General features: G+C 41.8%; 1 long non-coding RNA gene across 3 annotated transcripts; it reads right to left on the bottom strand.

The window, feature by feature from the left end:
- Positions 1-4598: 4598 nt before the first annotated feature.
- Positions 4599-8535, bottom strand: LOC136494725 (uncharacterized). Of its 3 annotated transcripts, XR_010768686.1 has the most exons (5): positions 8177-8535; positions 7962-8105; positions 7532-7603; positions 6554-6658; positions 4599-4908 (listed from the first exon to the last, which is right to left on the bottom strand). It is a non-coding gene; the product is annotated as an uncharacterized lncRNA (long non-coding RNA). The 3 variants fall into 3 exon arrangements; XR_010768685.1 differs by having other exon boundaries at positions 7532-8105; XR_010768684.1 differs by having other exon boundaries at positions 6554-8105.
- Positions 8536-13958: the final 5423 nt, after the last annotated feature.

Genomic DNA, 13958 nt, shown 5'->3' with positions numbered 1-13958 from the left:
ACATACAGTTGAGAGACATTTATTTAGACCTTGCTACAAGGCTCATACTTCACCTTCCAGCAAGCTCAAGGACTACATCGGTACAATGCACCTGCCGGTGCATCTCGTATCGCCTGTACGACGATTGGGTTCTCAACTTAACTGGGAATTCTTTTTAGACCCTGGCACCACGTGCCTACTTCACCTACTACCAGGCTCGGGGACTAAGTGGGCACACTTCACCTTGCGGTGAATGTGCTTGTTTTTCGACCACTACGCCTCTGATGATCAAAGATGCTACGCTTCAAGACGCACTTACATTTCTTTTCAGAAATACAAGTGGGCACACTTCCCAGGATGGAAATCTTTTTCTTTTTTCTTAAGAGCACCATACATTCTTTAGACAACCTATTTCTCTGGCGACGACGGTGGTCAAGAGATGTCAAGGACTCGGGCCTTACTTGTCGGAGAAGGTCGAAATGGCATGTCGCAGCATAATACATGGTGCTCGGGGACTAGCTGTGGGGGTATTAACCCCTATACCCTTACGGCTAAGCTTGGGCCGGCCCGGATCGATGGGTCCGGTCCATCCGAAAGACGATGTGTGGCCCAGCCAACCTGGTTGGAGTCCCGCACAAGGAGTCAAGACGGATTTGGCGATCAAGCAGGATCCTGGTCGATTAGAATAGGAATCCTTATCCGGCCACATATGGCAATTGTAACTAACTAGGATTAGTTTCCATATCTGTAACCCTGCCCCCCGGACTATATAAGGCGGGCAGGGGATCCCTCTAAAAAACATCTCTCATTGACATACAGCAATACAAATCAGACGCAGGACGTAGGTATTACGCCTTCTTGGTGGCCGAACCTGGATAAAACCTCGTGTCCGTCTTGCGTCACCGTCTTGTTTGTGGCTTGCGCATCTGTCTGCCGACAATCTACTACCTTGGGCATATCCCTAGGTAGACTGTCAACCATATTTCGTCGACAGTCATGCTTAGACAAATAAACGTCGGGTGATTACTTGTCACCTGTGAGAATTACATGGGATTTTGATATAATTGGTTACTTATGTTATCATGAGATATGAGCATGTAGAGTAATAAATCTAGTCTGGGCGAACTCGGTGTATGGGAGCCACAAGACATGGAGGTCTTGTGAGCGGGTTCTTTCTGTCTGTGTTGATTAAGACACGTCTGTTGTTGAATTGCATGAGGTGAGACTTTGTAGTACTAATCACATACTTCGGTAAGCCTTAACTTGGCTATTCTAGTACGAGAATGGCTACTCGCGCACTAGGAGTGGAGAGACGGCGAGAATAGCGTGTACCCACGTGGCAATAGGCTAGATTGGTGGAGTACTGTATTCTCGGGTGGCGCAGACCCGTTCTTGTTTTAGAGGATCTGAGGGCAGGTTGGTATATGTAGGTCAAGGACCTACATATGTCGTGTGGTTGGGAATCCCTAGCTAGGTTATAATCGGTTTGAATCGTCGTTGCTCCTCGGTTATGGAGACTCAACTCACTGTTCATCATCGTAGTTAACAAATGAAACTTGAGCTGGAATTGAGAAAGAGTTTGATATGAAGTTCATGATCTCAATACGGATCATGGCAGATTCATATATAGTTTTGATAAGGATCAAATGTTAAAAGAAAGAATCTTTTTAAAGAGCTTTTACGCAAAAGAACCTTGTTTATTGCTAAAGCCATACCTTGAATCCCTGAGCCTGCATTCCTGAGTCTTATCAGTTTTTAATTCGGTTAAGTCTTGTTGAGTACTTTTGTACTCAGGGTTCGTTAACCCTTATTGCAGGTGAGCCTCATGAGCAGGTCTGCTTTGGACCGTGTTGCATGACTGTTGTTCAAATCGATGCTGATAAGTGAATGTGTGACCCTTGGGCAGGGTACTTATATTGTGTGTTTTCTATTATGTTACTAATGCCATTCCACTACTATGGTTTATAATAATTATCGAACTTAGTTTGTAAGTTTTGAAACAACTGGTTTGTAAACTAAGTTATTGTAAAACTTCCGCTATTTTACTCTGATGTAGATATTTGAATAAATGTTGTAATACTGCAATGACTCTGTAATGGGATCCTGCTTAGAAATCGTGGATGATTCGGGGTTCCCCATGGACACCCGACAGTCTTCTTAAGTTACCGGGAACATATGCATAGTCGTCATAGGTCATTGGACAGTGACAGGTGCATATGGGCCCTATAATTTAGGAGGTTCTGCCACATTCATCGCTGCTCTGAATGACAAGCTTGACCTTGGCACCATAGTGAGATGAAGAGGAAGTCGACAAAGATGTGAAAGCCCGAACAAAAAGGGAAGGGAAACTTGGAGATGCCAAAACAGTATGCACTCAATTTGACTACCCATAACTTCTAGAAAGAACCCTGTGCTTACTTTGATTCTAGAAGGCCTATAAAGATGTGGTCGTTTTGCAGGCACAACTAATGATCTTTAGGGGCCTTCTGATGAGTGAATAAGATAGGAGTTCATATGATTCAGATCCAGTTTGTAGAAATTGTACCTTAATATAAACCCAAGGTTGACACCGCATTGGATTTTTTTCCTTTTGCGAAACCGTGTATAGGTTGTTCATCATGAGGTTAGACATACTTGTTTATTTTAGGTTGTTATTATTTTGCTGGTTTTTGAGTTGACATCCATTGTTTTAAGGCATCTATCATGCACATGTATTTCATAGCTAGGAAACCCTTGCCCATCAATTAGTTCCACTCCCTATACTATTTTTATTTTTTCTGAATCCACAGGTTCATCACTTAGGTCCAGTTCAGTGAAATTTTAGTACAGTACCTATACTGACAATGTTCCTTTTCAATCCTATTATGTTATCCAGTTTTTAAGTGATTGTTTAATAACCTGACTATTCATATAAACAATCTTTTCATTAAGACCAATGCTCGGAGAAGTCTATGCTGTCAACATGTCATTCGGTAACTTTTATATGGCATGATATTAACGTGCATCCCCTTCAGCTTGGCTTTTTCTCCATATCTATAACAATGGGTACAGTCACAAATGACTCATTAGTTTGGTGGCAGGAGCAGACATGATCCGTTGAAGACAATATATACCTGTAGTAGCGCATGGGATAATACTTGTAATAACGATGTTGCAAACATCATGTTCGAAATATCACTTGTAATGGCAATGTTGCAAACATCACACAAAAAATAGCACTTTGTAATGGCGATATTGCAAACATCACACGCAAAATATTATTTTTTTGGTAACAATATAGCACATCAATACTTATATTGTCGTGGTGTGATTTACATATATACTCGAACCTCTGTACATGATGGTTTGGAGATGTAGCGGAATTTATTCGTGGATTTATTGGCGCACGAAAGAAATGGATATCGAAGATTTCTTTCTACCGATATAAAACATTATCTTAGCCGCATCACGAAAAGGTCTATACGATAGAGTTTATGAGCCTGAAACACCGCGCTCTCCGTGACTGTGTTAATTTACGAACTTTGTTTTTTTTATTAAATGCCACTTTAACGTCGGTATTTATTTTCACAGTATTGTTATCTTATCGTGCGATCCGTGTATTTTTAGTATAAAAGTTTAGCTGTCCTGTAGCAATACACGGGCATGCTACCTAGTTACATACAAAATATAAAGCTCATCTCATGATCTTTATAACCAATATCATGTAGATCTAGTTTATATAATATAATAATGCTTGTGTGGTTTATTATTGTGTTTATAAGTTTATAAACTGATTTGATCATTTTTTTAAAACAATAAAAGGGTATTAAATAATTTTGCATTGGAATCATAACTAACTGAATTTTACTACAGCACGCCTATGCAGTAATTAAGATGTCCGGAGAGGACCGAGCCCAGCTCGGATGGCTTGCTCGCCAGGTGTGCTAGCGGCCGGGCATGTGTTTGATCCCTGGGATCGGCAGCGTGCTTCATGGGGTTTTTTCCCAATAATAAATTTACAGGTCCTGTGTATCTACAGTCTCATGTGTTGATGTACCACAATGGTCAGTGTAATGTGCCCGTTACGTGCGAAGTCAGGATGACTTCAGATATCTCTCAGCCCCGTGCAGCCTCTTCGTGTACGTGTAGGTCTAGCTTGCACACTAATATAGATGTGTGTGAGTTTGTGTGCGTGTGGTGGTGTAAGTTGGTATGTAAGTTCAGATACGACTTGTACTCGAGGCATAAAAAAAATCCGGATGCACAGTCCATAATCGGAAACTATCGGATGCACCTTCCGTTTTTGGTTTGCGGGAATCGTTACGCGCTAACGCTATTACGTGAGGGTGATCTGGTCGTGCCTTTTCCTGTTGGGCCCAGATCTAGAAAACCACGCGAAAGAAAATACTAGACAATTGATCCAAACATGCTAATATGCCATCGTCTCCTCTACATCCTCTAGTGAGGGCGTTCGGCTGGTAGCCTTTGGGCTGATTTTGGATGATTAAATAGTATTCTGTGAAAAAAAAATAAGCTAAAACAAGCGGGAACAAGCCGAGACATGACCAGCCGAACGCCCGTAGGGTTTGGAGTTTCCGCGATGGCATTTCCCCAACCTGACCAAAAAATCTGACACGAAATCACTGATAAATCTACAGGAAATTAACAAGCAAAATCATGTAATTACACATAGCTGTATCTCTCCCACGTATGGTTACGCTTCTTTGCTTCATACGTCCAATGAAAGTGCATAGCATTTGCAACTTTTAGAGAGAACTCCAGCAGTATGCAAGTAACATCATATGTTTCTTACAAAATGCCATATTGGATTGATCTCGGATCTCTGGGAAAACGAGCAGAAAAAAGCTAATCCATTCTAAAGTACCACTGACTTCGTCCTTATGGGGAAAAGCTCATTTTTGCATCCTTGTTTTGAACAATTTGTGGGTCCTGCAGAAAGGAGGATGATATTAGAATATGTCAACTCGTGCAGTAAAGCAATCTGTATAGAAAAACCAAAATACTTTGGTGTAACTATTAACACAATATAATGCATACAGATGTCTGAAGCGTTGCTTTATGATTGTTTTGACAAAATTTTAGCTATCATCACATTAATTGATTCATTTTGGCAAAGATAATAGAATCTTGATGGAAATGCCACTACTTGCTTACAAGGTACTTTAGCATCAATAACTGATAAGTGAATATCCTGTATAAAATCTGAATATATGGTAGTTGTATCTTGTTCAGTTTTGGTTGCATGAGCTGTGCGGTAAAAAAGTGCATGCAGAACTGACAATAGATTTCATTTTCTTCTCGTTCCATGTACGTGGGGACAATGAGCTAACTAAAAAAATGCATTTGTGGCACAACTAAAATGCTTGCAACTATTGAAGAAAATGCTTTTTGGGAGTTAAAGTATTGCCTGTAACTGAAAAGGCAGTGTGCAGATACTGAACTAAGAATTTCCAAAGTACACCGTGCTCATTCACCTCCACCACCCTATTACGCTACCTTTCATCCCTTTATTTCATATATGTTAGGCAAAATAGTGTTAAGCATTAAGCAATAATATTGTTCTAAATGAAGCAAAATAGTGTACTAGATTAAGCAATAATAGTGATATTACTGGAAATGGCGGTCGATAGCTGGCACAAGCAGAAATGGTGGCACATGGTTCACATTTAGGTGGGAGAGGTCGACCATAAAGCGAGATCAGCGAGTGCCTATGTGGCCCTGCTCGAAGGAGGATCTGGGATGGCGACACGGTGAGGACTGAGGAGCACCACGCCAACCGGATCCGGGGTCGTGGGCCAGCCTAAGAGCGCAGAACGACGCCACGCAAGGCTACTCCTGCAGAGTGCACGAGGCTTGCCCTAAAATTTTGTGTCCACCTAGCACAGCAGCTCGTCGATGGTGTCTTAGACCCTCCACAGCGACGATGGAGAGGTGGAGCACGAGGTGACTAAGCAGGGTCGCCTAGGGAGGGGGGCATGAAATGGAAGGGCGCCACCGCTTTGTCCTGCCTCGTAGAAGAGGGAGGCACCACCCGATGGGGCAACCATAGACGCGCAGGATGCTGCCATCCTCGGCGTCCACCACCATGGTGACGGAGAGGGAGAGGGGGTGTCTGGCGAGCGCATTGCAAGGGAGAAAAGGGAGGAGACAAATGAGAGACAGTGCAGGCTGGAGCAGGTGCATTGGATCATCTGTTAAGGGTGGGTGTGAGTGCAGAGAAAAAATTACCACCGGCCTAAATGAAGTCATTATCAAACAAGAAACTCTTTACCTAAGGATCTATTATCTAAGCATACACAAACTAGTCTTGAAGCCCCATCCTCTAGTATCGAAGCATGGATTGGCACATCATCATTGGTAGATCATTAGAACACTAAAAAATGTTAAAATCAGAAAACCAAAATGCTAAACCAAAATGATCAAATTGCTTGTTGATTTAGCATAAGTTGGCTATGAAATGAAATTTGTGGGACCTCAGTTGTGATGATGGCTCATGGCACTAGCATCATGAAGAAAGCTAAATTGTTGTGCCCCCATGCTCACCATAATGCAGGAACTGTATGTTGATCCTCACCTTGGTCTCTTCTCAGCATCAGACAACATAGAGGGAATCTCCATCTAAGGGTGCCCCTGGCCACCCCTATCACAACTCTTGCTCGCTGGATTCTCCCTTAAAATTCTGGAACATAATTTGGCATAAACAAATCAACCAGTTCTGCTATTGGTAGAGCCTAATTCTCACAAAAGAAATCAACCAATTTGATAGGAACAATCATCAGCCTAAAATAGGAAGAAATTGAAAGGTGTTGTATGTCCTCCAGTTATATGCAACCACAACACATTACACAGGAGGATGACAAATTGCAGAAAAAAAATGGAGGCAAAAGTCATCAGTTTTGTGTGTTCAAATGCTAAAGCACAACTACACCAATACAGGGTATTCAAATTAATAATCATTGGTCAGATGTTATAACAAGGGATAACATACATCTACTAGAACTTATAATGTGCCCTGAAGAACAATATATGCAATTTGTTAGCTGAATATTTATGGAATTTTTTAGCTTTTAATTAACAGTCATCACAATCCTAGGCATGAAATCCTAGTGCTGACAATCCTAGTATTGAAATCTTGTAATGGATGAAAATTCTGTTTTAGAAAAGCTGGAGGGGTGACTCTCAGTAGTCAAAAAAGGTGAGCTAACGTCATCACTTGTTCTAATCGTTTAATATTCAGAGCTTAATTAGGTTTCAGGTCTGACAACTTAATTAAGTTACAAGGATACAGGATACAGGAAAAAGGACTCAGTTATCAAAGGTACTATGAAATTAGAAAAGGTGGCAATAGAAAAGAATCCTCACTCAATCTATTGTGCACAATGTGCTTGCATTTGTTAAACACTGATAGTATCATACAGAAATGCATGCCTGAAATTTCAATACTGCTCTGAAATTCAGTACACTAATCTATCAAAAAAATAAAGTCATGGCTCACGAAAATATATTCATCACATTAAACAAAAAATGTGACGAAGAAATAACCCTTACTAACCTAACTATTTCGCCCAGGAGATTGGAAACACCATGTCAAAAGCCACTATCTTCGTCAGACTCAGACTAAGCTCTAACAAAAAGAAGTTAACACATGTTAATTGATCTGACCCTGGTTGCACCATAATGTCACAGCTTATGCTACTTCTTTAGCTAATTTAAAAGATTAGTAGAAACAATATTAGTACACATATGAACTACTAACAATAATAATGTTAGAGAAATGGGGAACGACTTCAATGGAAACCCTATCCCTAAACACACCTAAACAAACGAGCATACTACAGGAGAAAAAAAATAGATGGATAATCTAGGAATTGGGAAGCTAGACATGAGAATCAATATTCAAGTATGCTGTAGGATTTTGGAACAGATATTGAAGCAAAACCAAAAAAAAAAGTGACATGAGAACAAGGGGGAGAATCCTTAACTCAAGCTGGGAAATTACACTGGTAGCATCGGAACCTCGATGCCAATGGCCGCTACCTTCGTCAGTGCCAGTTCATAGTCTGCTGCGAGATTGACCATGATTTGAAACCCAGCTGCTATGAGATTCACCGGCGACTGGAGCCTCGCTGATGCGAGATTCACTGGGATTAGAACGGGTGAGTTGAGCAAGAAAAATGGCATGGAAATGTTTACGCACCGTACAGACCCATGGAGTCCACGGGAGGTGGACACTCATCGGCAGTGGAATACACCACCCTCCTCAAACCTTCGAAGTTCCCTATACACGAATCATGAGCGCTCGTGGCCGCGTCCACCCAGATTCGAAGGGATTTTGCCCCCCTCGTCGTCGGATGCTGCTAGATTCGCCGGGGATTGGAGGCCTATACGCGGCGGCCGCACGATTCATCCCCCTCGTCGTCGGCTGCTGCTAGATTCGCTGGGGATTGGGAGGCTTATACGCGGCGGCCGCTCGATTCACCGGTGGTTTTGGCATGGGGATGAAAGAGCGGAGAGGGAAGAAATGGGGAATAGATTAGACGTCCTGATGCATTGAACGGCCGCGTGCTACTGACGATATCCCTGTGACCCCACATAGCAGAACGATTCATCCTGACCGTATGGTGGGAACGAACGGCGATGGAGGTGCGCATTCTGCAGCGCTAACGCGCGCGCGTCCGAGAAGAAGCATTTGGGTAACTATTTTCAAATTTATTCAGGTATTTCCTGCTTTTTATTTTTTGAAAGAAAAATCCTTTTTTTTAGTTGCTAATAATAGTCTGGCCCAAAAATAGACGTTCCATTCTGTCTTTCTGCCTTCGTATCATACTCGGAGTTTGGAGTTTTCACGTGAGACGCGCTCGGAGTTTCATAGATTTTGCATAGGGGCGTGCGCACGAATCTTTTTTTGACGAAAGTGTTTCATATTTTTTTTTTTAACAGATATGGGGCCGGAGCATGGTCCATTGTCTTGTTCGTTTAGCTGATAAGTCATTGCTAAAAGTACTATTAACTGATTTGTTGTGAGAGAAAAATATTATTCGTTGGCTAAAAAAGTACGACTTATAAGCCAAACGAACAGGACGTATGTAAGTCCATGTTTAGTTCACCCCAAATTCTCAACTTTAACACTATACAAAAAGAAGATTCACTGTCACATCAAACTTGCGGTATATGTATGGAGTACTAAATGTTGACGAAATTAAAAACTAATTGCACAGTTTAGTTGTACTCTGCGAGACAAATGTTTTGAGCCTAATTAGTCAACGATTGGACAATTATTACCAAATACAAGCGAAATGCCACAGTGTAGCTACAGTGTTTTGGCTTCGCCAAATTCAGGCAACTAAATATGGCCTTAGTAAAATACCTTGATTCCCCTAAAAAAAAGTAAAATACCTTGATACTTTGTTTATGCATTTTCAAGTCTCATGAGTTAAAAGTCATACAGAATGCTCCGTAGCGATAGAAATGATCATGGAAAAATCTGTTTTATAACATAACTCATACGAGAAGAAACAAAAAAGGCTCGTCAATGGTGATTTGATACAGTATAAAATTTTATGTTTTCCTCTCTAGCTTAACTCAAAGGTGCAGAATACACATTCAACTTAGAATTTCTATCCGTATATCCATTACTCGTCAGTTCCATCTAGATAGATGGAGCTTTCTTTATTTTCACATAAATATATAATTTTATAATAATAACAGATGCTAATTACATGACTACACATCACATGCACCGATCAGACAGGTGCCCGGGCCCACCGCCCGCGTAGCTTGTGCTGGCTGCAGGGAATGGCTGAGATGGCAACGGGGATATACCCGTCGGGTATCGTCGGAATGTTCTCTTCCCCGCTATGGAGAATTCATCCCGTCCCCATTAACTGTCTTGGGTATAGATTCTTGTCCATCTCCGTACCCGTCGAGTATCGGTCGGGTAACAGATACCCGACGGATACTGCATACCCGATAAACAAGGACACTTGGGGTCGCAGCTTTGCAATCGGAGACGTTTCTTCTTCACCCGGGTATAAGTGTCGGAGTCTCGAAGATGCCGAGGAGAAGGAGCGAGGTTGCGAGGAGGAGGAGCAAAGGTGACAGAGAGACCGAACTGAGGAAGCGAGGGGCACGAGCGCTCGTGAGGCAGGCGTGCTTGTGCTGCTGGTGGAGATGGTGAGAAAAAATTGAACTAGGGTTCCTATAACACACAAACTATATATATGATTATTCAGATTTGGGCCAAAATATCTATGTTGAGCTTCTTTAGGCCTAATACTCGCATAACAGCTCAAATAGTCGGGTTCCCCAACGGGTAACGGAGACGGGTAAACAGAGAACGTTTCCATACTCGCTATACCCGTCGGGGATGGATTCTTGCCCATTTAGATGCCCGCGGGTAAAGATATGATCCCATCCCCGCTCCCTAATGGATCAAATACCCGTCAGGTATCGGGTATCGGGGCCCCGTTGCCATCTTTATGGCTGACCACATGAGGCTGGATTCGACTTCTTTCCTTCTCCCAGTATTTTTTTTTAAAAATTGTTCCGGTTTCCTTATGAGTTACTCTTTCCCTCTATGAAATAATAAAATTCTTGTTTTTCAAAAAATCAAATAGTTTAAATGTTAAATAACTTTATATAAAAAAATATTAGCATTCATGATATGGGTCTGTTTCGTTCATGACCAAAACTTGGCACACGAAAGTTGATTGTGCCATAGCTTTTCGACAGCAGTTTGGTTCACTGTTATAACTATGACGCGTCACAGTCCTTAGTATCATGTCCCACGTGTCATACACTTATTTTCATGTCAACTTTACCACAAGTGTGGCTTCGATTTTGCTCGCCACACTTTTTGTGGCTGCCACGAAAAGTATGACGAGCAAAACTGAAGCCACACTCAGTTTATCGAAGGTCAGACGGGGCAAACTATGGCACCAACCAAACAAGCGCCATTAGATTAGTTACTGAACATATTATCATAATAAACCCATCTAGAGACATAAGTGTTAATACTTTTTACTATAAATTTGATCAGACTTAAGTTAGTTTGATCGACACAAATCTTATAGCTGTATTTTTTTCATCGTATATAGATAACCAATCTTTATTACATATTTAATTTCTAGCATACTCTCAAAAAGCAACACTAACAAGTGAGACGCAAAGATTAGATAGTTTGATTCCTCGAAAAGTGAGATGTGTATTTATTTTGGGACGAAGAGAGTAGACAATAATTTTATTTGGTGACAACCATCTATACCTGATGAGCCAAAGCCAGCGTTTCTAACGTACGACATTCTCGCTTTAACCATCCATACGATACGAGTCAGAGCCGTCGTCTCTAAAACACGACATTCTCACTTTTGATAACGCTTTTCTTTTAGAAACGCGCATAAGCATTTAAAATACCCTATAAATTAAAATATATTCTTTTTTTCAAAGACCACATTATTTCCATTCGACCAGATAGACAAACAATTACACTTGCTCTCATACAAATTTAAGAACATAGTTTGGTGTCTACTCGTGGAAGCCAAACTCCTGAGAAATCTACCATTCTAGGTGATGAACGTAAACCAAAAGCTACTTCAACAACTCTCCAAATAAATCTTGCGTCATGACAATCGATAAATAAATGTTTTTTTAGGTTACACCAATGATTTCCAATAGACATCACCAATGATTTTATTTTTAGGTACTTCTTCCTTAGATAAGTTCATGCCATATACTACTGTAGAAATGGTCATCACGTGCAACATTTTCACCACCAGATTTATTAAAACCGGTTGTGATGCAGCTTATCACCACCGGTTCATAAATAGAGTCGATGGAGATGGGGTTATCATCGTCGGTTTATGTTACCAACCGATGGTGATGATGGGTTCCTCATAACTACCAGCTCGACGTATGAACCAATGGTGAATATGGTTTTCACTGCTAACTTGTCGTATGATCCGATGGTGATAACTATGCTACAGCATAATAACATTTATAACTTTTTTAAATAAAGTTGGATGTAGACCAACTTTATATCAAAATTATAAATCTCATGAGATCATCAACTTTGTAGTTGATGATTTTTTTCATTCGAAATCATTTACGGTCCCAAAGTTTTGTCTGAAGTTTTCATATTTTGAAATTCAACCATTTTGAATTATCCAAACGATCTCAAACATAAAACGATAAAAAACAAGATCTCGATGAGATCTACAACTTTGTAGTTAACAACTGTTTCGTTGAAGTCATTTATGGTCTCAAATTTATATTTGAAATTCTAAATTTGAAATTCATTTTTTACAAACGACTTCAGATGAAAAAATAACCAAAACCAAAGTTGTTGATCTCGATGAGAACTACAACTTTACAGTTGATGATTTTTTTCATTTGAAATCACTTGCGGGCCTAAAATTATGTTTTAAGTTCTCATAATTTGAAATTCAAAATTTTCATGGGACATTAGATGATAATAAAAACAGCCAAAATCAAAGTTTTAGTACTCGATGACACCTGCAACTTTCTAGTTGAAACATTTTTCATTTGAACTCATTTAGAGTTCTAAATATTCATTTCAATGTCAAAAAAGTGAACACTAGTGGAATAGATATAACATTTAGACTCGCAGGTGACTTTACAGTGGAATGGTTAGATGAGCTACCCGTCGCTTCTCAGGACTAAAATATTTTTTTTTTGTTATTTTTGGGCCTTATTTTTGGATTTTTAGAAATCCTAGTCACCGAAGGTTGGTCACGAGGTTGGAGCCACGAATCATAGCCTAGAGTAACGTCGTCCATCACACTACTCCTCATCAAACCCTTCTACAACATCGGTAACTATCTGTAGCAACATTCGTCATTCCGATCGCCCCTTTGAGATCTTCCCTGCCCATCGTCTCTCATCTTCTATCCTATTTAATCCAATAAAATTAGAATTTTGCCCTTGTGGTAAGTGGGTTTCGCCCAAATATCATCAAAATTGTGGGATTCACCCATCTGCCCTTATGAAGGGGGTGGCACAGGCTAAATTGCCATTTCACCATTTTGATATTCATTTAGTCTTTTTTGAAAAAGTTGTGACATGAGGTTCCTATTTTGCCGCTTTTGGCACTCTCTTGTTCATCCTTCTCTCCTCTGATCCTTCAGCAGAGCCGACCGGAGCACCACCACCATTCCACCACGCCGATGTCGCCGCCGCCACCCACTAGTCCCAGCGCCACCCCGCTCGCCTCCGGTCGTGAGCGCAAAGAGGATGAGCAGGCTTCAAACGGGCGAGTGCGAAGTGGAGATGCTATTCAACCCCAGCACCGCCGCCCACCAGTCCCCAACCCCATCGATGTCGGGAGAGCAGAGGGGAAGCCATGGCCACAAGGGAGGACCGGAGGAGGAACACGGCCGGTTCGACATCACACCCAATCTCATCGTCGCCTTCGACATCACGACGCACCACGCGTGGCGGGGCGAGCGTGGTAGGAGGCACGGGGGCCGGCTCGACCCCTACATCAGCGACAACGACGCAAGTGGGCCGCAGGCTCCAGCGGCGGGGGCAGGGGCGGTGATGGCGACGAGCCGGTTCGGACACCGCAATTGCGTTGCAGCACACGAGGAGAACATGGCGGGACGAACGTGGTTGCTGGCATGAGCGGCCTAGATATCAGCCGATGGGGTGGCTCCAGCGATGAGCCGCCATGGACACCGCCATCGTGGGGCGCGCACGAGAAAGACGCGAGAGAGAAAGATGAAGTAAAAGATCCCAAGGGCAAAATCGTCATTCCAGGCCATGATTTTGAGTCAAATGATTTAAAAGAGGACTAAAATGGTGAAATGGCATTTTAGTGTGTGCCACCACTAACCACCTTCCCAAGGGCAGATGAGCCAAGCCCACAACTTCAATGACATTTGGACGAAACCCGTTTGTCATATGGGTAAAATTCCAATTTTCTCATTTAATCCATCCAAGAGCAGCGTGTGGGCTTCCTTCCA

This window comes from Miscanthus floridulus, chromosome 11 (assembly GCF_019320115.1).
Source record: "Miscanthus floridulus cultivar M001 chromosome 11, ASM1932011v1, whole genome shotgun sequence".
Taxonomy (NCBI): Eukaryota; Viridiplantae; Streptophyta; class Magnoliopsida; order Poales; family Poaceae; genus Miscanthus; species Miscanthus floridulus.
Note: the sequence above shows the minus strand (reverse complement) of the source record. Positions and strands in the feature narration are given on the sequence as shown.